We start from the raw sequence: 22,816 nt of genomic DNA, 5'->3' as shown, positions 1-22,816 counted from the left end.
TGAGGACCCTCCACACTGTTTTCCAGAGAGGCTGCACCAGTTTGCATTCCCACCAACAGTGCAAGAGGGCTCCTGTTTCTCCACATCCTCGCCAGTATCTATAGTCTCCTGATTTGTTCATTTTAGCCACACTCTGACTGGTGTAAGGTGTATCTCAGTGTGGCTTTGATTTGTATTTCCCTGATGATGAGTGATCTTGAGCATTGTTTCATGTGTCTCTTGGCCATCTGGATGTCTTCTTTGGAAAAGTGTCTATTCATGTCTTCTGCCCATTTCTTCACTGGATTATTTGGTTTGTGGAGTTTGGTGATTATTTGTGGAGTCTGGTGAGTTCTTTATAGATTTTAGATACTAGCCCTTTACCCGATATGTCATTTGCAAATATCTTCTCCCATTCATCAGTTGCCTTTTACTTTTGTTGATTGTTTCCTTTGCAGTGCAGAAGCTTTTTATTTTGATGAGGTCCCAATAGTTCATTTTTGCTTTTAATTCCCTTGCCTTTGGAGATGTGTCGAGCAAGAAATTGCTGCGGCTGTGGTCAAAGAGGTTGTTGCCGGCTTTCTCTTCTAGGGTTTTGATGACTTCCTGTCTCACATTCAGGTCTTCCATCCATTTTGAGTTTATTTTTGTGTATGTGTAAGAAAGTGGTCTAGTTTCATTCTTCTGCATGTTGCTGTCCAGTTATCCCAATTGTTAAACAGACTGCCTTTTTTCCATTGGATACAAGAATGATATTCTTTATAAGTCTCTACATCTCCAACCTGACACCAGAAGTATTTTAATCTTCAATTCAATAACAATGGAGAATTAAATAAATGAAAGTTTATTCTATGCAACAGGTATTATTATTATTATTGTTGTTACTATTATACTTATATTAAAATGGAAGTCATTTGAATATGTTAAATGAGTAAGTAATTATAGGAACAACGAAGAAATATCAAGACGTATTTTGGGAATTTTTTCAGTTGCATCAGAAAGTATAATTGGAATTTATTGTCTTTGAGAATTTTGTATAGAATTGTGAGAAAGTAAAATTAAAGTGATACACAAATCAATTAAAGTCAATCAATTACCACATTAATAGAATGAAAGAAAAGAATCATATAGTCATCTCAATAGATGCAGAAAAGGCATTTGACAACACTGAATATCAATTCACATTAAAAATGCTTCATAAATTAAGCATAGAAGGAAAATTCCTCAAAAAGTTAAAAATGGAATTACCATATGATATAGCCGTTTCACTTCTAGGAATATACCCAAAGGAAATGAAAACACTTAACTCAAAAGATATCTACACACCTGTGTTTACAGCAGCATTATTTATCGTAGCCAAGACATGGAAACAATCTAAGTGTCCACTGATGGTTGAATGGATAGGGAAATTGTGATATACACACATATATATAATAAATTAGATATATAATTATAAATAAATTATATTTTATACCATATAGATTATATTAATATTACATACAACACTAATATTAATATAGTCTATTAAGTTATATATACCATAGCTGAAAAATTATGAAATCCTTTCGTGACAACCTAGATGAACCATGAGGACATTATGCTAAGTGAAATAAACCGGAGAAAGAAAGATAAATCTCATTTAAATGCAGAATCTAATAATAATAATAAAAAAGACCAGTCAAACGTATACAAAAAAAAGGTCAGATTTGTGGTTACCAGAAGTAGGAGGGGGAAGGGAAATTGCAGGAAGGGAGTCAAAAAGTACAAAATTCCAGTGATAAGATAAATAAGTATCATGGATATATTGTACAACATGGTGACTATAGCTAACACTGCTGTATGATATATAGGGAAGTTGTTAAGATAGATGACCCTAAGAGTTCTCATCACAAGAATTTTTTTCCCCTTTTTATTGTATCTATATGAGACGGTGGATGCTACCTAAATCTATTGTGGTAATCATTTTTTAATGTATATAAATCAAAACATCATGCTATATACCTTAAACTTATACAGTGATGTATGTAAGTTATTTCTCAATAAGACTAGAATAAACAAGGAGACTTCTATTGTTACATTACACCTATCAAAAAAAGTGTGATTTAATGAATTCTTACTCTGATCGAGGAGGCCCTTATTTCCTTAGCATATCAGATTGGATAATTTCGGCTGCATGTAGCAGAAAATTATGACTTAAATCATTTAATCAATGGAAAACTTGATATCTTGAAAGATGTCTGGAGATGGTGGTTCTAAGTTTGGTGAATTCAGAGCCTCAACCAAGACTCATCTCTAGACTGAAATAATGTAAAGAGAATCATTTCGAGTGACTCATGGAAGCCAAGCCAGAGCAGACATGGAGCCCAGGCACTGGCACGTGTGAATGTGTCCCTCAGAAATATCAGCCCAGGCCCTGCATGCATCCCAGAACCGACAAAGTGGAGATAGTACTTTCCAGGTTCCACATACATCATTCAGATGGTCTGTGGCCATTTGTCAACTTCCTTTCTGCAATTCTGACTTTGATAACAGTGGCATGTGATGAGCCAGGATTATTTTAAGTACTTTACAAGCGATAGCTCATGTAATGCTCACAAATGATGCTCTGAGGCAGTTCCTGTTATTATTCCCATTTTACAAATGGGGAAGGTAAAGTCCAGTGGAGCCTAGTTGCTTGCTTAAGGTCACAAAACTAAGAAGAAATGCACATGGGATCTGAATATGACTTCTTAATTCAAACTCGCATGTAATATGTTGTCCTGCCTTGAATATTTTCTATCCTTGATATTTCTTTTTTTGGGCTAATCTTTCTCTGTTCCACTCATCAGTTCTTCTCCTTGTTCCAAAGATAAGAGCTCTCCCCAAAGTGCTATTTTCCTCTTCCTCTCTGAGCTCTCTTGATCCCAAGGCTAAACTACCATACTACCATTTAACACTTTCTTCTCTATCTTCAAACCACCAACACATCTTCTCTCAAAGCCATTTCAGCTGATGCATTGCTTCTTTTTTTTTTTAATTTTTTTTAAATTAAAAAAAATTTTTTTTTTTTTTTTGAGACAAAGAGAGACAGAGCATGAGCAGGGGAGGGGCAGAGAGAGAGGGAGACACAGAATCCCAAGCAGGCTCCCGGCTCTGAGCTGTCAGCACAGAGCCCGACGCGGGGCTCAAACTCACGAACCGTGATATCATGACCTGAGCCGAAGTCAGACGCTCAACCGACCGAGCCACCTAGGCGCCCCTGATGCATTGCTTCTTAGCCCACCAGAAAGAGGAAAGTACTCACAAGAGAACCTCCACATGCTTGCCACCAATCCTCCATAGTTTTTTTTTTTTTTTAATTTCACTGGTTGCTTCTTCTTAGTGTCTTTTATTGTTTCCTGCACTCTTCAGATCTTCAAACATGAGGTCCTCATGCTCACATCTTGAAACTTGATGATTCCCACATCCATTTCTAGTCCAGACCTTCCCTCAGAACTTCTGTATATGGCCTGTCTCTTTGGTGTCTTTCCTTGTATGTAGGCATTTCAAACAACAAGCCCCAAACTGAAACCCAATTGCATTCACCACAAAAACCTACTTCCCTGCTTCTTCTCCAACTCTTTAAAAGACAAGTGCTCAGTGCTCAGACCCCCAAACCACATAGTCATCCCTGATTCTTCCAGAACTCTCCATTTAGTCAACAAATTCATCTGGGTTTAACTTCAAAATATATCCAGAGTACATCAGAGCTACAATGCCTTCCTACCTTGAATTTTATAATCACTTCTTGTGGCAAAGAGTGTCATCTGACACACAATGTATCCGACACACAATGTATCCTTTATCGTTAAGAGAGCCTGCCTTTTAGCTGGCACGTGACTTCTCTGAGTAAAAACTATACTAGTCAGGCTTCCTTGCATCTCAGCAAGGCACATGTCTAAGTTCTGGCCAATGGGATGTTAGCACATGTGCTATGCGAGCTTTGAAGAAACACACCTTAAAGTGAGGAAGCATGCCTCTGTTCTGCTCTTTCCTCCAGCTCGAATGCCCCAAGTTCTGCTTCTTGCCATCTGGAATGTGGACAGAATGGCTGAAATAAAACAATCCCCAGAACCAACCTGGGAGGATTGGAATTTTATAAGGGGAGCTTATAGGTGTCCTTACTGAATGACGTTCTTTCATTCCATCCACTTATTAGGGAGGTGTATAAGAAGACCCCCAGAACCTTTCTCTGTGATTTGTATCTTTAGGACTCATTTTATTCATTCCTTTTATCTGTATTAGATAGCATAATTAAAACTGATTTAAGGCCAAATTGGAGTATGTTAAAAAGGTGACTATCCCCTATTCTGTCAAGAAGGGAGAAAGGAAAGGGAAAGTGGCATTTAAAATACTAGGAACTGTACTCTGGTCTTTTATCATGTTATCAAGCTGGGCCCTCACAACAACCCTGCTTGGCAGGGTTATTACCCCCTTTAATGGGTGAGATATTCAAGCCCCAGCGAGGCTCCCTTAACATGGTGCTGAAATGGTAAAGCTAGGTTTGACCTCAGTGACTGAGTATGAATTTGCTGATTTAAATGGTATAGTATAGTGTAGAATATGATGGGCTAGTGCTAAAGTTTTATGTTGTCTTGTCCCATAGAAATAAGGAAACCATCAATATGCCATCACTTTTTAGTGACGGCATCACGATATGTGGAGAGCTAGGACATGGCCTGGAACATAAAGGATGCATAAGAAACACTAATTCCCTGGCTCATCCCTTCCTTCTCCCTCTCAGTGAGATGATAGAAAGGCTTTGTGATCTATTTGAAGTAAATATTTGAATACTTAAAATATGTGAAATAAATAATTGTATGTAAGGCATGTCCTAGAAATGGTTCCTAGAGTACTCACTGCTTAATGTTTGATCCAAGTATCTGCTGGTTTGCACGGTAAGCCTGAGGAACAAGTTATCAAGGGTTATAAAACAACCTCAAGAATCATTGTAACCACAGTATTCAGATCAGAATGCTCAATATGGTTCATCTGCTGATGGAAAACCCGGAGCAGTACCATTGTATTTTTCTGTGTAGAGAGCACACCTCCAAGATGCTCAGACCTTTTGTCTGCCTTAGCCTCAAATTATTAGCGAAGAGAGTTGGCATTTATGGGTTGTCTATTTGTAGGCAACTGCAGTGAGGCAGCAATTTTCTCCTGTCTGTGGCTTTCATTTGTGCACTATTATGTGTGGCCTTCCAAGTTCCAAGGAATTAGTTCAACTATGTCTCGTTTATCACAAAATTTGTTTTCGATTCAAATCTCATCAACCTGCCCAGACTCGTAAAGAAAGGCAACAAAATAAAAAAATCCTCTATTTCTAGTTTCAATTTTTATATGTGGAATTTTTTTTTAAAGAACTCTATAATAATAAACAGTAAAATTCCATTTGGCAGCACTTAGGATTGTACTTGGGAAATATTCATTAACATTCAGTAATTTAAGAATCCTCAGTGTCTAATTATCAAAGTGAGTTTAATTACCACAGGCACCCATTCATTTAATTGGCTGGAAACACAGAAGAAATTAAATGATACCAATGCCAATTTGGCCCCAAAGTCTTCATTCCACATTTATTTATCGTATTTATAAGAAAGGTGTTCATGGTGATTGTTGCTAGTTCTGTGTGCTGAAAACAAGCCCACAAAACTACAATAGCAGCTCAACATTCTCTGTCCTAATCAGGAACCCAATTAAAATTAAAAGGGCCTTGCATCTTCATATTTCACATATTATGAGGTGTAAATACTCTCTTGCCATTTGAGGACAACAGGATAACTGGTTTTATAACAAATCACCATAAATCTACAGGATATTTACCACAGGGCAATGTGACAGGTAGTGGACACCAGACTGAGTATAAATGAGCATATACAGTATTGTTATCACTTAACTCTGCCTAGAAATACTGCTGTGTCATTGCTTTGTTCCTTCCCAAAGCTTCAGGGAGTTCTCTGAATGTCAGTTGTCACTGATACTGATTTCACTCACTGGCCAGAGACGCTGACTACTTTGGCTCTTTCCCTCAGGAGGTCAGCCAGAGGTCAAAAGGGGAAGCATGTCCTGTTTACCCAAAGAGGACCTCCTGTTCTGTCCCTTGGCGTGGTCACTTTCATGGTTACCTACTTGGAAAGCCCTGTGCCCCACTGGTAAGGAGTACGCCGGTCAGCTTCACTGCCTTCTCATATGTTCAGCTCTAGGAACATCAGTTAAGACTTGCTTTTCAGCAACTTTTGGAGGGATAAAGTCTGGAAAAGGGGAGAGGAGAGCCTCTTAGGAAGGATGATGAAAATAATCACAGGATCTGAAAAGAATATAGACCACGCTGGCAACAAAGCTTGGCAATGCGATGCCCTCACAATGGATTCCGGGGTGGAAATGGCTGCTTTCTTCCTACTGCTGCACATTTTGCTTTCCAAATCCAGTTTTTTTTTTTTCCTTTTGTTTTTCATGTAAGTTGGTCTCATTTTCATATTTCAGATTTGGATAAATCTGTTACCCAATTTTGTTAATGTGTATCACAACTCCTAGGAGGTGTTCAGAAACTTCCAATTGACTATAATGTACTACCTAGAGATCTGATGAATGAAACATTATTTTTTTTTAACAAAGTGCTTTTCTAAGCTTTAACAAAAAGCCACAAATTGTTGAAACAGTATCAGCTACTTAATCAATAGAAAAAGCTGAGGATGATCTCCTTCCTCCTGCTCACTATGAAAACAGAGTCACAATTTCAGTTTCCAAGGCTCAACATTTACCAGAGTAATTGCCTGCATCATTGTGGAATCCTGTTCATTCTGTCTCCTTGCTGGCAACCTTTTTGATTTATATACCATTGAAAAGTCAATGGTGAGACTTACATTCTTTCTAGCCCACTTTCAAAATCTTGGCAGATCTTATTTTCCAAGGGGTCTGATGGAATGAAAATAAGGCTGTGGAAACCACCTGACTTTCCAGCAGGGATCCTGTTTAAATCTTAACCACAAATTAGATAACATGTATGTCACTGAAGGATGCAGCCAAGCCTTTCCCATTATTGTTTGGGAAAGTAAAACTCTCAACATAATGTCATCCCCAGTCCACCTCTGGTCTTATGTAGTGGCCCACTCAAGTAATTTATTTTGGGTTACAGTTTCTGTGAGTTCACACATATGTCTCATTTTGATGTAAGAACAACATTTAGGGCAGGGCTCCTGGGTGGCTCAGTCAGTTGGGCTCCTGACTTCGCTCAGGTCATGATCTCATGGTTCGTGAGTTTGAGCCCCACATCAGGTTCTGTGCTGACAGCTCAGACCCTGGAGCCTGCTTCAGATTCTGTGTTTCCCTCTCTCTCTGCTTCTCCCCTGCTCACACACACTCTCTCTCTCTCTCTCAAAATAAATAAACATTAAAAAAAAAAGAACAAAATTCAGGGCTTTGGCAAGAATTTTAAAAAGGTGAAACCATCTTGGATAAAGTATTGCATTATCTAGTGCTAAATTGCTTGATAATACACAATTAAAAAAAAAAAACAGAAAAAGAAAAGATGATCAAGAAGGCCATGGCCATATTAGACCCACTAAGACTATCACTGAAAAAATTTATTTGTGGAATAGAGTCAATTTCTGCCCTAATGCAAGCTTGCTGCATCTGGATATCAGATTTATTCTTATTGCTCTTCATCTTCAATCTGAAAAGCATCTCTTAATAGGCTGCTTCTACAGCCAAGAAAATAACATCTCAAAAAGTACCCTTGAACATCAGTATTGCATTGGGTTGACGGATGCCCCAGACTCGTCACCTTTGAGTATAATATGCAACTGTATTTTCTGGAATCCAGAGTAGCAGAGTAGAAAGGTATTTGTGACTAGAAATGGAGGTAGAGGTAGAGGAAGACTGAGAAAGGGAGAAAGAGTAAGGGTGAAGGCAAAAGACCCAAAGTGCTGGCTGTCGGTAGTGGGGTAGATGGGTAAGCAAATTTGTTAATTACACCTTCCTACTTCAAACAGCAAGCTAATTGTTTGTTTACCTGAGAGTCAATAGTGCCTTCAGGCTATAGACAATAATAAACACCAACAAAGGCAAATAGGTTTGCCATAGTGTGAGCGTATTTAAATTTCAAAGTTTATATCTATCCTCCCACAGAGGAAAGTTCAGACAATATGTTTATGTGAAACACCAAAACATAAGGCACAGTCTTTGCAATATAACCTTATAAAAGAAGCAAACACATACCAAAAAATTTTGTTCTTTCCCACTTATCAAGCAGTTTAGTGAAAAGTATTCATCTGTTTTAGGTTGTCAGACTACATGTATATGTCATTATCAAGAAACTAGATATAGGGGCATCTGGGTGGCTCAGCTGGTTGAGTGTCTGACTTCAGTTCAGGTCCTGACCTGGTGGTATGTGAATTTGAGCCCCATCGGGCTCCCTGCTGTCAGTGCAGAGCCTGCTCCATTTCTTCGGTTCTCCTCTCTGCCCCTCCCCCACTCTGTCTCTTTCTCTCTCTCTCTCTCTCTCTCTCTCTCTCAAAAATACTCTCTCTAAAAAATAAAATAAAAAACCTTTAAGAAAGAAAGCAGATATGTAAAAAAAGGACATCGATTTTCTGTGTTGTTTATAGTACATTATCTTATATGCATGTATTATAATGATAAGTGAATATTTATTGAATATATACTATGTACCTGGTACTTGTAACTGGTTTATTATACATGAATAATCATGGAGCAAACGACTTGTTTCGTTTTTTTCTTTTTGGTATTCCATTTTTTTTTTAATGTTTAGTATCTTCCCCTGCTCCTAAATGAGTACTCAGGTAGGACCATGAATTTCTCTCCTGGTGTCCTAAGACTACTTTAGGTAATACAGAGATTTGCATGTCAAAAATTAGAATAGCCAGTACCTAATGATAATCAAATTCACTGGGTGATTTAACATGAAATCTTCCCCATATGCCTGCCAACTCAAAGTGGGGAAGTGCTGTGGCCAGCTTCTGACTCATATCCTTACTCCTGTCCTCTCCCCTGCACCCCACCTATGATGGTTCATTTTATGTGTCCACTTGGCTAGGCCAGGGAACTGAGATATTTGCTCAAACCTTATTGTAGATGTTTCTGTGAAGTTATTTTTTGGATGAGATTAACATTTAAATTGGCACATTTTAAGTAGATTGCCCCTTATAGTATGAATGGGCCTCTTCCAATCAGTTGAAGGCCATAATAGAACAGACTGACCACCCCCCCACCCCCCACCAGCAAGAAGGAATTCTATCAGCCGACTGCCTTCCGACTCCTTGAACTACAACTCTGCTCTGGGTCTGCAGTCTGCCACCAACTCTGCAGACTGTGGACTTGCCAAGCCCCACAATTGTGTAAGAGAATTTCTTAAAATATATAAATAGATGATTAGATAGATAGATAGATAGATGGATATGCTTATCTATGGCCATATCCTTATGACCCTAGGCTGCAAAATATGGAGACACATTCAGACATCCCTATCTATCTCTATCTCTATCTCTTTCCACACACACACACATCCTATTGGTTTTGTTTCTCTGAAGATCCCTGACTAATGCAACCCACCACTTGCTAGCCAATTTCTGATCCTTTGAGGTCAGAATTGTGGTGAAGAGAGGGGAAAGAGACAACCAGGAAATATCTTCCTTGAACAGCCCTCTATGCCTAGCAAATGGTGGAAAAGCTGGCATTTCTCTTGGGAACACTTTTTTGATTCCGTGTAGAACTCAGTGTGGAGGCTGGATGGGCCTGCCATCTTGCAGTAACCTTGAACCAATGCATGCATTTCTGTATGGAGTGTGGCCACATGTGAGTCCTTAAACAACCTCTGACACTTTGACATTCCTTTCCAGCTTTAGCTGCTGGGGCCCTCCGCCCCTCCCAGGCAACTCTGTCAGTACTGGTACCAGGTGATCTTCTCCTTGGTAGTCAGCATCTGATCCATGGGGAATGTTGCTACATCCTTTGCCTTCATGAATGCTGTCTCTGCAGCTGCCCCTAACCAGGAAGCAGGGGGTCCTTCCTCTGCTACCCAGGCACTGAGCGCATCTCTGGCTAGTCAGCTCTCATGAGCATTGGAGCGGGAGTTAGGTCCTGTTACACAATGCTCTCCAGGCCAGGGCAAGCAACATCAAGGTCTCAAAGCAGTCCCATTGAAGACGTTTCTCCCTTCAAAGTTAAAAAACAGTAGATTGAATCATAATGAGACCATACCATCAATCATTCGAAAGGAATTGTGAGAACTCAAAACAGCCATGGTTATCTCCAAAGAAACCTCTTAATAAATGGTTACCCTTTTTTCTCCTCTCCTTACATTTGATAGTTTCAAAGAGGCTGGGAGTTCTACAGCTGTGTAGCCAATTCATTGCACTTTTATTTGCAATTTCTAAACATCAGTTTCATAATCATTTTGATATCTGTATCTATCGCTCAGATACCTCAGTGAAAACAACCATGAGGAGTCACATTTGTATTTTTTTCTAAACACTGTTTTAAGCACTAAAGAGTAATTGTCCCATTTCATTCCTGCAACAAACCCACAGGGAAGATACTTTATTAGCCCCACTTCACATATGATGAAACTAAGCCAGACATATTAAATAACCTGCCTTGGGTCACCTGGTTCATATCAGAGTTGAGTTGCAGACCCAGAGAATCTGATTCTGATTCAAAATCCTAACGACTTGCAACATAATGCCAGTCACTGAATATTTACTTGGCATGGATCCAAAATGCAAGTGTACATCCTGACTGGTGAGTTTATAATTTACCAGATTTTTTTTTTTTCCAGGAGGAGAGAGATGTACAACTCTGACTTTCAGATATCAACCAATGCTCTATAGGACCTGGGCACTGGGGCTTCTTATAAGAACCTATTTAGCACCTATTAGGGAGTCAGGGCTGTGCTGTGATCCATCTGGAGGACAATTAAAGAAGCATAAAGCAGTATTAAACCAGTACTCTGGATTGGAAGAGGAAGAAATGATTTTACTTGGATCTCATCCATTTTAATTCTTCTATTCAGGTAAGCTAGTCTAGGAAAGGGGGGAATGAATAGGAAGACAGCATAGGGAGGCATGTTATATTGCATGATTCCAAAGGTTGGGGAAGCGTCCTGTCCTCCAAAGATAGATTCTTTACTGACTTGTGGATGATTAATAGCCCACAGTCAGAGACACTCTTGCTTTAAGCTCTCTGGGCTGAAGATTGTGCTGCACATTAAAATGTCATGCCTCTGGGAGCATTAACACTTTACTGCTAGCTTTCTTTTACTCTTTTCTCTGTAGGTTTTCGTTAGCTTCACTACAGAAAGCAAGTGAGGTAAAGGAAAAGAAGGAAAATCCATGATAGAGAGGAAAGAATGCTTTCACCAAAACAGAGTTGTGTCAAAGGCCAGTTGTACTCACTGGATAGTTTTATGAAAGTACAGATCAGCTATTTCCAAGCTGGTGTAGCTGTGGCCCACTGCCTGGGGCATGCCCTGGGGGATGTCAAGGGGTGCATCAAGCATTTCTGTAGGCCTGATAAATAATTTTCAGCCCTATGTGTGGCAGGGAGGGAAAAAATGGGATGTTACAAGTAGACTGAAGTTTGGGCAGATTACTCTGGGAGAGCAGGAAGAAAGAGATTTAATGGGGCTTTTTAGATTAACCATAACACCCAGACTAGTAAAAAGAAGGGACTAAAGCTTCTATGTCTTGAAATAGAGATTTTCATTTTACCCTGATGCCAAAAACAGGTAGAGGGAAATCCTGCTTGCTATGGTGGAGGACCTTCCCGAGGAGGGAGGAAGGTTGTTGAAGGAGAGGTAGTGGAAAGGGGAGAAATTCTTGGTTAAAAGAGAACAGATTCAAGCAAAATAGATTCAGGCTGGTTCTTGAGAGAGAGAGAGAGAAGAAATAATACCTGCTGAGGAGTGCTGGACAAAGGACAGAACAGAGATGTTTGCTATTCAGTTTTAAACTGCTGCCTTTGCTGTGGTGTGATTGCACCCTTCTATACCCCGCAGATCTTGAATGAAAGCTGCATGTAGTGTACTGGTGATATTTTAGCAAGTGAAGAGGAGGGCGCGTCCGTGCATGTGGTGATGGACTTAGATGGATGGACAGTGGCCGTGAAGGCAAAGTGAGAAGTGGAAAAAGGAGAATAGAGTCGGAAGGAAAAGCATCCTTCTCAGGAAACCTCAGAAACGTGGTGGGAGGGGCTGGACATTCTGCAGACACCTAAGATGAGGACCTGGGGAATTTTCTGGCCAACAAAGGAAAGGATGACCAGGGACTACAAAATATGGAGACACATTCAGGTGACCTGTGTGTATCCTATTTTTCAAATGTATGCAAATACAATTGTGCTTAATTACATATATACACACATATGAAAACATACATGTAAAATGTTATGTATATATAAAAACGTGCTAAATATATAACATTACTGAATGCATAGGAGTTTGATCATTAAGTACTTTTTCTGAATCATGGACACCACAATTATGTAGGAGATGGCAACAGTTATTAATATTAAAAAGGAAAACACTTGAAAGGGACAAAAGGGAAGGCCTGCAAAATCTCCTTCAGAGTTTCTAATACACCTACAAAAAATAGATCCAGAAGAACTGGATTTAAAATCCATAGGAAGGTATGGTTTTCTCATGCAGAGGGTGGATTCTCCCACACTCACTTGCTATAATCATGTTTTTTCTCCGTACATGTGTTTTGAGAAACATTTCCTTTCACTTCCCCAGTCCTATGGTGCTCTGGGCCTTGACGTTAACAAAAAATTGTCAGAGACAAGAAAAATGTATTAATCCACTCCTCTTGCTTTTGATTATTCCCCTTTTAATTTTAATACATGCATTTTCTTTCATAAATCGGGTATTTAACTGTGATTTTCATTTATTAACTTTTTGCCCCAATTACAACTATCCCATCAAGGGCAGGGTCTCTAAGGAAACAGTTGAGGGAGCATATATATATATATATATATATATATTGCACACATGTGACGAATTATTCTGCAGGCTGAGAAATTAACTAAAAATGCATAATATGCTCTCAATTTAAACCTGGCAGGGGGTATTGTACTTTCATCCTCAAATTGGAATCATACTTCCTCCAGTGGGGCTTCTCCAGCTTTTAGTGTAGCCTATTAACAAGGAGAACTTGGTTCTTGGTGGTGCAATGACAACCCTGGACTGGAGACAGAGCTCCAAGTATTTAAGCCAGGAAGCAGAGGTCATGATCGAGCTAATGGGAAAACCTTGGATTTTGCTTTTATCACCGAACAGGCATTCACAGGGCCTTAACAAAACCCACGATCAGTTCTGAATGTCGTTTTCACGATTAACACACTCCCTAAGATCTATAATTATTATTAGACACTTGGAGGGCACATTTCATTTCTCAAGAAGAAATTCCCTTTCTGTATGACTAAAGATATCTGGGACACATATTATTAAGATATGTATTAAGATGTGTAAGCATATTATTAAGTGCTCTTGATTTTTCTACTTTTTATTTCAAGGTGTGATTTCTCTATTTCTGCAAACTGTAACCATTTTATTACTAGAGAGAAAGAGAGAGAGAGAGAGATACAAGAGAATAGGAAGATAAAGGAATGTGTAATTTATCAGTGGTGGGTCATTTAAGACTTTTTTAAAGTATGTCAATGAACTTTAAAAGTATATTTTTCTTAGGTAGAATCTAAAGCTCCTTGAGGGGGGTTAAACGTTGTTTGTTTCATATTCCTCTATCACAGTAATATCGCAGTAATGCTCCATCTTGGCTGCAGACTAGAAATATATCGAGAACCTTTGATCATCAGTGTTCAGGCCCCAACGCAGACCCATTAAGTCAGCATCTCTGGGGTGAGGTGTGGACAGGAGTCAGTTCTGAAAGCTCAGGTGATTCTAACATGCAGGCAGGATGGAGAGATAGCAAATACTAGCTTATTGTCTTACGTAGAATAGGTGTCATTTGCTATTTAATAAGCTACTAAATCATTGTAATCACTACACACTTCCCATGAAAACAGGGAACAATTCATAGATACAGTGCAGCTTTTCGGTAATAAATTATCATTAACCTATTTATTCCACAGTTAATTGGATAAATCTTGTGTTGAAAACAAGCAAACCAAAAAAGAAGAAAAAGCCACTAAATTCTTTGGGTCTCTATTTCATCCTACCTGGGAAAAGTCCTTGAGATAATACAGATTGGAATCATGAGATGCCTATAGCTATACGACATGTTCCTGTCCTTTAACTTTAATACATAGTTTTGTTTTGTTTTGTTTTTTAATTTTTTTTTCTTTCTTTAACGTTTATTTATTTTTGGGACAGAGAGAGACAGAGCATGAACGGGGGAGGGGCAGAGAGAGAGGGAGACACAGAATTGGAAACAGGCTCCAGGCTCTGAGCCATCAGCCCAGAGCCTGACGCGGGGCTCGAACTCACGGACCGCGAGATCGTGACCTGGCGGAAGTCGGACGCTCAACCGACTGCGCCACCCAGGCGCCCCTTTAATACATAGTTTTTAATGAAAGGGGTACAAAAGGAATAGGGTGTTTCTTTGAATAGGGCATTTCTCAGAGTGGTCGGAATATGATCAAAGAACATTTTGTCATGATCAAAATTATAAAAATATAGTTCAAAGAGATATTAGTTTAAAAACAGTTGAAACCAATTTTTCTATATGTCTAAAACTACCTTTGACACAATAGATGTATTAAAAAAGTGCAAAGCAGCATTTCTACTTTTTGTTTGCTTATGGACTCCTAAAGATTGGCCTTAGTTTCCTCACCTGACACAAGAAAATATAGAACCACAAGCTTGATTATGAGCAGTAAATAGCATAATGGAAGAAAAGCTGATTTGTAGATTGCAGCACAATATTCCAGTCTGTTGTAGTTTTCTTATTATTCGCTCTATTAACCTGAACTTGCATATGCAAATAAATATTATAGGACATGATAAAAGCATGATCATGAGTTATAGCTTTTATTAAGCAATTACTAAGTACTCAACTTCTTATTTAGTGCTTTATATGATCTCATTAAACCATCACTGCAACCCGGTGAGGAGAGTACCGTTATTGTCTCCAGTTTACAGGTTTGGAAACTGAGGTTTATCAGTTCCAAGCCTCCCAGCAATTTCAAGTGAAGTGTTCCTTCAAATCTGCAAATACTTAAATTCTTTCTACAGAGACTGGTCTAAGAATTCATGTTGATTTGCTTCTCTTTATTTTCTCAGATAGTTTGATATCAGATGCCAATTCCATTTACATGTAGATGTGCAGTCAAAACACTGAGAGAAGGAATATGAAACTTCCTTTGTCTACCAGAGTGATACGCATCAGGCATGCTGGCTTCTAGCTCAAGGTGAAAATCATTCTGTCCACGGCCTTTCCTTAAACTCCACCAGACTCTTAAAAATGAATTAAATGCCTTCTTTTTATATGTCGATTATGTGATACACGTGTCATTTCAATTTAAAAGATAAACTCTAGATGTAAAGCTTCCTAATTCTCCAAAGGGTTTCAACTCATTTTCTTCTTGTATTTCATTTTTGGTGGAAGTATGATGATGTGGAAAAGGTTTATGTTAGATGTTGGAGTTGTGTGCATTTGTACTAAGGAGGAAACTCTCAGGGGAAGGGCAGAGGGGGAAGAAGGAGGTGATCTGAATTGCTGTTCTGACGTATCCACCAGGCGCCCAGACCCACGTTAGAGTAGAGAGTGCATTTTGTCCAGACGCTGCATTGTACCCAGCTCAATAGATAAGCAAACACCTTTGCCACCATGTGCTCTTCCCTTTACAATGCCGTCTTTGCCTTGTCTCTGTCCCCCAGATTCTAATGATCTTAGTGATGCTTTACCAGTCTACAAAATTAGCAACCCACTGGCCTGCTTCTCAGGTGCAATGTATGAGAGAATCAACTGTGAAAAGCAAGAGAAATATATTCATTTTGATGCTGACTGGGCCCTTAGTTTTGGTTTCATTTTGGCTTATGTTTTATTTTAGTTACATTACCAAAACTTTTAAGGAATGCAGACTTTTACCTTTTAACTTCCAAACTCAAAGTGTCAGTACCAGGAACGGTTTCAGTAGACTTCCACAGTTTGTGGAGGATATCATGAAAAATAGTTTGCTTAAGTTTGCAAAAGCTTTGAGGACAGGACTGAGGATAGAACGATGATATTTGTTCAATCTTTTCATATATCCTCTGTTGCAACCACACGAGGGCCCAGAAGCAGTATTGCGAACGGTCGACTTATTGGCATCGAGGGCAGCGATATGAAACAGTCAAGGTCTGCTCACTTTCTCCGGCATGAAGTCCAAACAGAGATCTGACTGTGTTTATCCAAGATGTTTTCCTAAGTGATTCATTGCTTTGAGTTTGTAAAGAACTGGGGTTTGGCGTGGAGGGTGTAAGTATTTAGGGGGGATGGAATATCAACCACATGGAAGAAAAGCAGAGAATTTTGCTAAGCACTACAAACCATCACAAGCAATATGAATTTTGTCTTTCGATTGCACCGTGGGTTCAAGCCTTACAAAATACAAACATCCTCCGATGTACCGTGATTAGCTTACCATGTCTGTCTTCTGCACAGACCCTTGGAGTCTGCTGGCTCTCAGCCCACGGCTTGACATCCCGAGTCTGAGACTTTTCCATCACACCAATTTAGTACTACTGAGTCTTCTGCTACCGAGTGTTGGTGTCACCACATTTACCACTGAACTCCATTAAAAGTCACTGCATTTGGGTGGAGAAAACATAGTTTCCAGTTCTGGCCCTGTCTTTTCCTTAACTTGACACTTTGGACAAGTACCTTAACTTCTCTGTAGTTTAACAGTCTCACCAGTAACATATAAGGAATAGGGTCTTCTTGCAAGGTGAGGTTCCAAGGAGACCATGTGAAAAGCCCTTTGGAAATGCAAAGTGCTGTCTGTTTGCTCACCACCCTCTTACACCTCCACCGGTCTCCAGCCACTCAGCAGCCTTGGGGGAGCTTGTCTGTGGCAAAGCTAAATACCACATTCTCCACGTGGCCTGACCTCCAGGCAACAATTAAGATTTGTTGAGCTTTTTCATCATATTCTTCTTCTTTTCCAGAATCTTGGATTTCAGCAGAAAATGCCTTGACTAAGACTTTAGCTGACAGGCTGGAAATCCGAGCAGGAAAGATTATGTGAAAAAACCTAATGAAAACATACACATTTCTTCAAGGTGAATTAGAACAATTTATGCTTCCAAAGCTTCTATGGGTTCTTTTCTTTCCTTTATTATCCTTTATCTTTTTTCAAAAAAAAAGTCTTTAAAATATTTAAAAAATTCTCTATATAAGAAATTATAATGAATAAACATATAGAAAATAAAAATATAAACATCCATGAAACCGCCATCCAGCTTAATAAAAAGAATGTCACCAGTGTACTGTCACTGGTGTATTAGAAGCGCCACAACCCCCCCCCCCGGCCCCCCATCCCTCCCAGAATGCTTCTTCCTAATCATACCTACTTGCTTTCCCTCTTAGGGTTAACCACCATCCTAAATGTTCTAGTAATTGCTATCTTGGTCTGCTTTATAGTTTTACTACCCAACTATGCATCTTCAAATTAAATAATTTAGTGCTGACAATTCTTTTCAGGATTTTCTATAAAGGGAATCATAGCATGTATACATTCCTCTTGTCTTTTTTTTTTTTTTGATTCAACATTATGTTTTAAAAAGTAATTCAGATTTATTCTTCCCTTTCCTGTTAGGTATGAGCAAGGGGAGGCAAGGCGAGGAGTGTGGATGCCAAATTTCCCGTTTTCTTTGTGCTGACAGTGCTACTGCAAAGATCATCAATGTTCCTAAAACCCAAAGGACTTTCTGTAAGAAGTGAGGAAAACATCAGCCTCACAAAGTGACCTAGTATGGGAAGGGCAAGGATTCACTGTATGCCCAGGGAAGGAGGCGCTGTGATCAGAAGCAGTGTGGCCAGGAGGAGCCAATTTTCCTGAAGAAGGCTGAAACCACAAAGAAGATTGTGCTGAGGTTTGAGTGTGTTGAACCTACCTTCGGGCCCAAGAGGATGCCGGCCGTTAAGAGATGTAAGCATTTTGAACTGGGAGGTTATAAGAAGAAAAAGGGTCAAGTGATCCAGATCTAAGCTTTGGGATTCTTCTGTTCTGCTTTTGAGAGGAAGATGTTGACACTGTAGAAACATTATGTATATGAAAATACAGTGATATTTTTACTCAAAAAAAAAAGTCATTCAGTTAGTTGCAGGTAGCTGTGGTTTATCAATGAACATCCACTGTTGAATAACATCCCACTTCTAAGTATACTGTACATTTCACGTATCGATATGCTGTTGATGGACATTTGGATTCTTTCCAGTTTGTGCCTACTAGGAACAATGATGTTTCTAGAAGTTCCTGCACTTGTCTTCATGTGCAACAGTCTCTCTCCTTTGCAGTGGCCATGCTCAGTGAAAGGTTGTGCACATCTTCAGCTTTACAAGATAAAGTCATACTATCTTCCAAAATAATAGTACTAATTGGCAATCTTACCAACTTTTGTCTTTTCTCTACATACGATTACTTGGACTTTTGCTTTTTTTTTTTTTAATGCTTATTTAATTATTTTGAGAGAGAGAAAGAGAGGGAGAGAGAGAAAGAGTCCCAAGCAGGCCCGCACTGCCAGCACAGAGTGTGATGTGGGTCTTGAACTCAAAAACCCTGAAATCGTGACCTGAGCTGAAATCAAGAATTAGATGCTTAACTGAGTGAACCACGCAGGTGCTCCTGGACTTTTGCTTTTACCTTAGGCTAGACTTAGAAACCATTCCTGACTATGATATCAGTGCCTTGTTTCTCTGACCTGTCTTTGGGTTATGGTCTAAATGAAATATTGTTGGTGATCTGGATGGGTTTATGGGATTGGTCAATGCCTTACTTTCCTGGGGCCACCATAACACATTACTACAGACTGAGTGGCTGAGAACATCAGAAATTTATTCTCTCACGGTTCTGGAAGTTCTAAGTCCCAAACCAATGTGTCAGCAGGGCCATGCTCTGTCTGAAGACTCTAGGGGCTGATTTTTTCCTTGCTTTCTCCTAGTCTGCTGCTGTCTCCTGGCAGTCTTCAGGCAGCCATGGCTTGTAGTGCCACCATTCCAGTCTCTGCCCCTCTCTTCACATGGCTCCTTTTCTGTTTCCTCTCCTCTTATAAAGGTACCAGTCATTGGGGCACCTGGGTGGCTCAGTCAGTTAAACATCCGACTCTTGATTTCGGCTCAGATGACAAGCTCACTGTTCATGAGTTTGAGCCCCGCATCAGACTCTGCACTGTAAGTTGCAGACCCTGCTCAGGATTCTCTCTCTCTCTGCTCCTCCTTGCTCACACACTAGGTCTCTCTTTCTCTTTCTTTCTCTCTCAAAATAAGTAAATAGATAAAAAAAAAAACTTTAAAAAATTCTCTTATAAAAAATAAATAAAGATACCAGTCATTGTATACAAGCCTCACCTTAAATCTAGGATGATTTTGTTTCAAGATCCTTAACTAATTACATCTGCAAAAACCCAATTTCCACATAAAGTCACATTCCCAGATACCGGGGATAAGGACTTCAACATATCTTTTTGGAGGACACAGTTGAAACCACTATGGCCCGTACTGAGGGAGGGGAAGAAGAGGAGGGGGAAATTATCAGTTTATGAAACAATTACCATACATACTATATAATTTTTGATGGCTTAAGATGTTAACATTTCCCACAGGAGAATGGTTAAAGGTTGCCCACTCAAAACAACATACCTGCTTTAAAACAAATCATCCTTTGATCCTATTAGGTTTCTTAACAGACAAGCAAATAGTTGAGAGAAACAGGTCTGGGTCCTGTGGAGCCCTACCTATGACACGTGAGCCCCATCTTTGCACCTGAGTCTTTTTTGAACCTCATGATCCAGACAACAGAGGGAGAATTCAGAAGTGGTCGAGAAAGGAGCCATTTTCCCAAAAGACACTGACTTTGTATGAGTTGAATTCCTAGTTTTTAGGAATTCAAAACTCATCTTGTCTACATAAGATTTTCCTTTCACTAAAAGACTTGGTCTGCAGTCATTTATGATTTGGCAGGGCTAATCTTACTGTCAGAGAAAAGGGCATCTCATGGTTTTAAGAGCTGAGCCAAAACCTCCACTCACCAAACCCAACTGTGGCCTTGAACCCAACAGTGCCCTTCTGTAGTCACAATGCAATATTATTACATCACAGTAAAGAGTTCTCAACTGTGGGTTCCACTAATGAGCATGAGAGCACCCTGTTGAAATTCAAAGGTGTTGGGAAGCCTGGGTGGCTCAGTTGGTTAAGCATCCAACTTCAGCTCAGGTCATGATCTCATGGTTTGTGGGTTCGAGCCCCGTGTTGGGCTCTGCGCTGACAGCTCAGAGCCTGGAGCCTGCTTCAGATTCTGTGTCTCCCTATCTCTGCTCCTCCCCTGCCTCAAAAATAAATTAATATTAAAAAATTAGAAAAAAAAGAAATTCAAAAGTCTCAAATGCAGGGAGTGAAGAAGGCATTAAACAATTTTCAGACATCACTCCTTGAAACATTAGGTTAGCAGATAATATCTAAAATTTACTTGGCAGTGTTCTAAGGTATTAACCTCAGACCCCATCACTTTATTGGGGATAGGGAGCATAGGGAGGAGTTAAGAAAGAATTGGATCAAAGGATACAACTTGATCAGATAACATTTTTCATTAGGGACACCAGAACCTTTGAAGACATCAGAGTCAGAGCTGATAAGTTGCATCTCTTACAATTAGATCCTAGGGTATCATTCTTTCCCATGTCTTTTTTCCTGATATTCACTAGCTAGCTCTAAATCTTGGCTCCCATCCTTTATTCCAACTCTAGTGTCTTTTTCTCTAAATCCTCGGTGACTCTCTCCCAAACAACAGGTAAATGACTGAAAAACAACAAAATTGTGTTGCAGTATAATCTGTGGACAATAAACTGCATACATTTAATAATTACAATTACTTGTGTTTGGGTATCCATAGACATCCAAGAAATATCACTACAGTTGAGACATGGAACATTTCTGTCACCCCTCTGCTCCCAAATTTCATTTCAACCCTTTAAAAATCCATTCTACCCACTACCTTTGTCACCAGGCAACCACTGGTCCAATTTCTATCATTATAAATTAGTTTGCGTTTTCTCAATTTTATACAAATAAAAAATGAGGTACTCTTTTGTTTCTTTCAATCGACATAATAATTCTGGGATTCATCTATTTTGTTGCGTAAATCAGTAGTTCAATCTTTTCTATTGCTGAGCCATATTTCTCTGTATAGGCATATCAGTGTATCTATTTGATGGACATTTTGGACCCCCACCCCATCCCCCCTCCCACGCAGTGTTTTGCTATCATGTAAAATGCTGCTATGAACATTTGTGTACAAGTTTTGGGTGAATATATGTTTCTCTTGGAGTAGAATGGCTGGATTTTAGAGTAGATATATATTTAATTTTATAAGAAGTTGCTAAACATCTTTCCAAGTTGATTTTATCATTTTATATTCCCAATAAAACAGCATGAAAATTCCAGTTGCTTCATATTCTACATGCTACATTTGATTTTTCTAGTCCTTTTAATTTTGGCTATTTCAGTGGATATGTAATGTGTATCTCATTATGATTTTAATTTTTGTTTCCCTAATGACTTAAGATGTTGAACGCTTTTCATATACCTTACCGGCTGTCATATGTTCTTTTCTGAAGTTTTTCTTCAAATCTTTTGGTCAATTATTAAGCAGGTTGCTTGTCTTGTTATTGACTTGTTACATCTTTATGTGTTTTAAATCTACATATTAGAAATATGTTCTTCCATTTTGTGGCTTGCTTTTTGTTTTCATAGTGATGTCTTTCAAAGAGCAAACTTTTGTTTTTAATTTTGTTTTAATGTTTACTTACTGTTTAAAGACAGAGAGAGAGAGACAGAGGTGTGAGCGGGGGAGGGGCAGAGAGAGGGAGACACAGAATCTGAAGCAGGCTCCAGGCTCTGAGCAGCACAGAGCCTGACAAGGGGCTCGAAGTCACAGACCATGAGATCATGACCTGAGTCGAAGTCGGACGTTTAACAGACTGAGCCACCCAGGCGCCCCAAAGAGCGAACGTTTTTAATTTGATAAAATAAAATTTATGAATTTTTAAAATTTATGGTTTGTGCTTTCTGTGTTCTGTCTAAAAACATTTGCCTATCTCAGGGTACAAAGACTTCAAAGATTTTTATTCTGATGTGGTTTTTTTTTAAGTTTTATAGTTAAGTTTTACCTTTAAGCCTGCTATCTATTTCAAATTAACTCTTTTATATAAACTGTGATATAAGAGATGATGATCTTTTTTTTCATACAGGTATCTGTATCTCTTCACTGTCACGGTATATCATCTATAAATATTTCTATATGTAACTATCTGCATCTGTAGTAAGCTAACCAGGAGTTCATATTTTAATGTACAGCTAATAGTATGTTTTTTCCTTTTTTATGCAGAGAAGTACAAAAAAGAAAATAAGAGCTGGAGTACAATTTTCCTGCTTAAATAACCCTGTTGGTATTTTTATAAAATAAAATTAATAGGGGCACCTGGGTGACTCAGTCGGTCAAGTGTCTGACTCTTGATCTTGGCTTACTTAGATCATGATCTCAGCATCCTGAGATCGAGCCCTAATTCAGGCTCTGCATTGACAGCGGGAAGCCTGGCTTGGGATTCTCTTTCTCCCTCTCTCTCTCTGCCTCTTCTCTGCTCTCTCTTTCT

The 22,816-nt window shown here is 39.2% G+C and overlaps 1 pseudogene; it reads left to right on the top strand.

The window, feature by feature from the left end:
• Positions 1–10,806: 10,806 nt before the first annotated feature.
• Positions 10,807–19,293, top strand: LOC101085395 (annotated as a pseudogene).
• Positions 19,294–22,816: the final 3,523 nt, after the last annotated feature.

The sequence above is a fragment of the Felis catus genome, chromosome C1 (genome assembly GCF_018350175.1).
Source record: "Felis catus isolate Fca126 chromosome C1, F.catus_Fca126_mat1.0, whole genome shotgun sequence".
Lineage (NCBI taxonomy): Eukaryota > Metazoa > Chordata > Mammalia > Carnivora > Felidae > Felis > Felis catus.
This window is presented reverse-complemented; position numbering and strand designations above follow the sequence as displayed.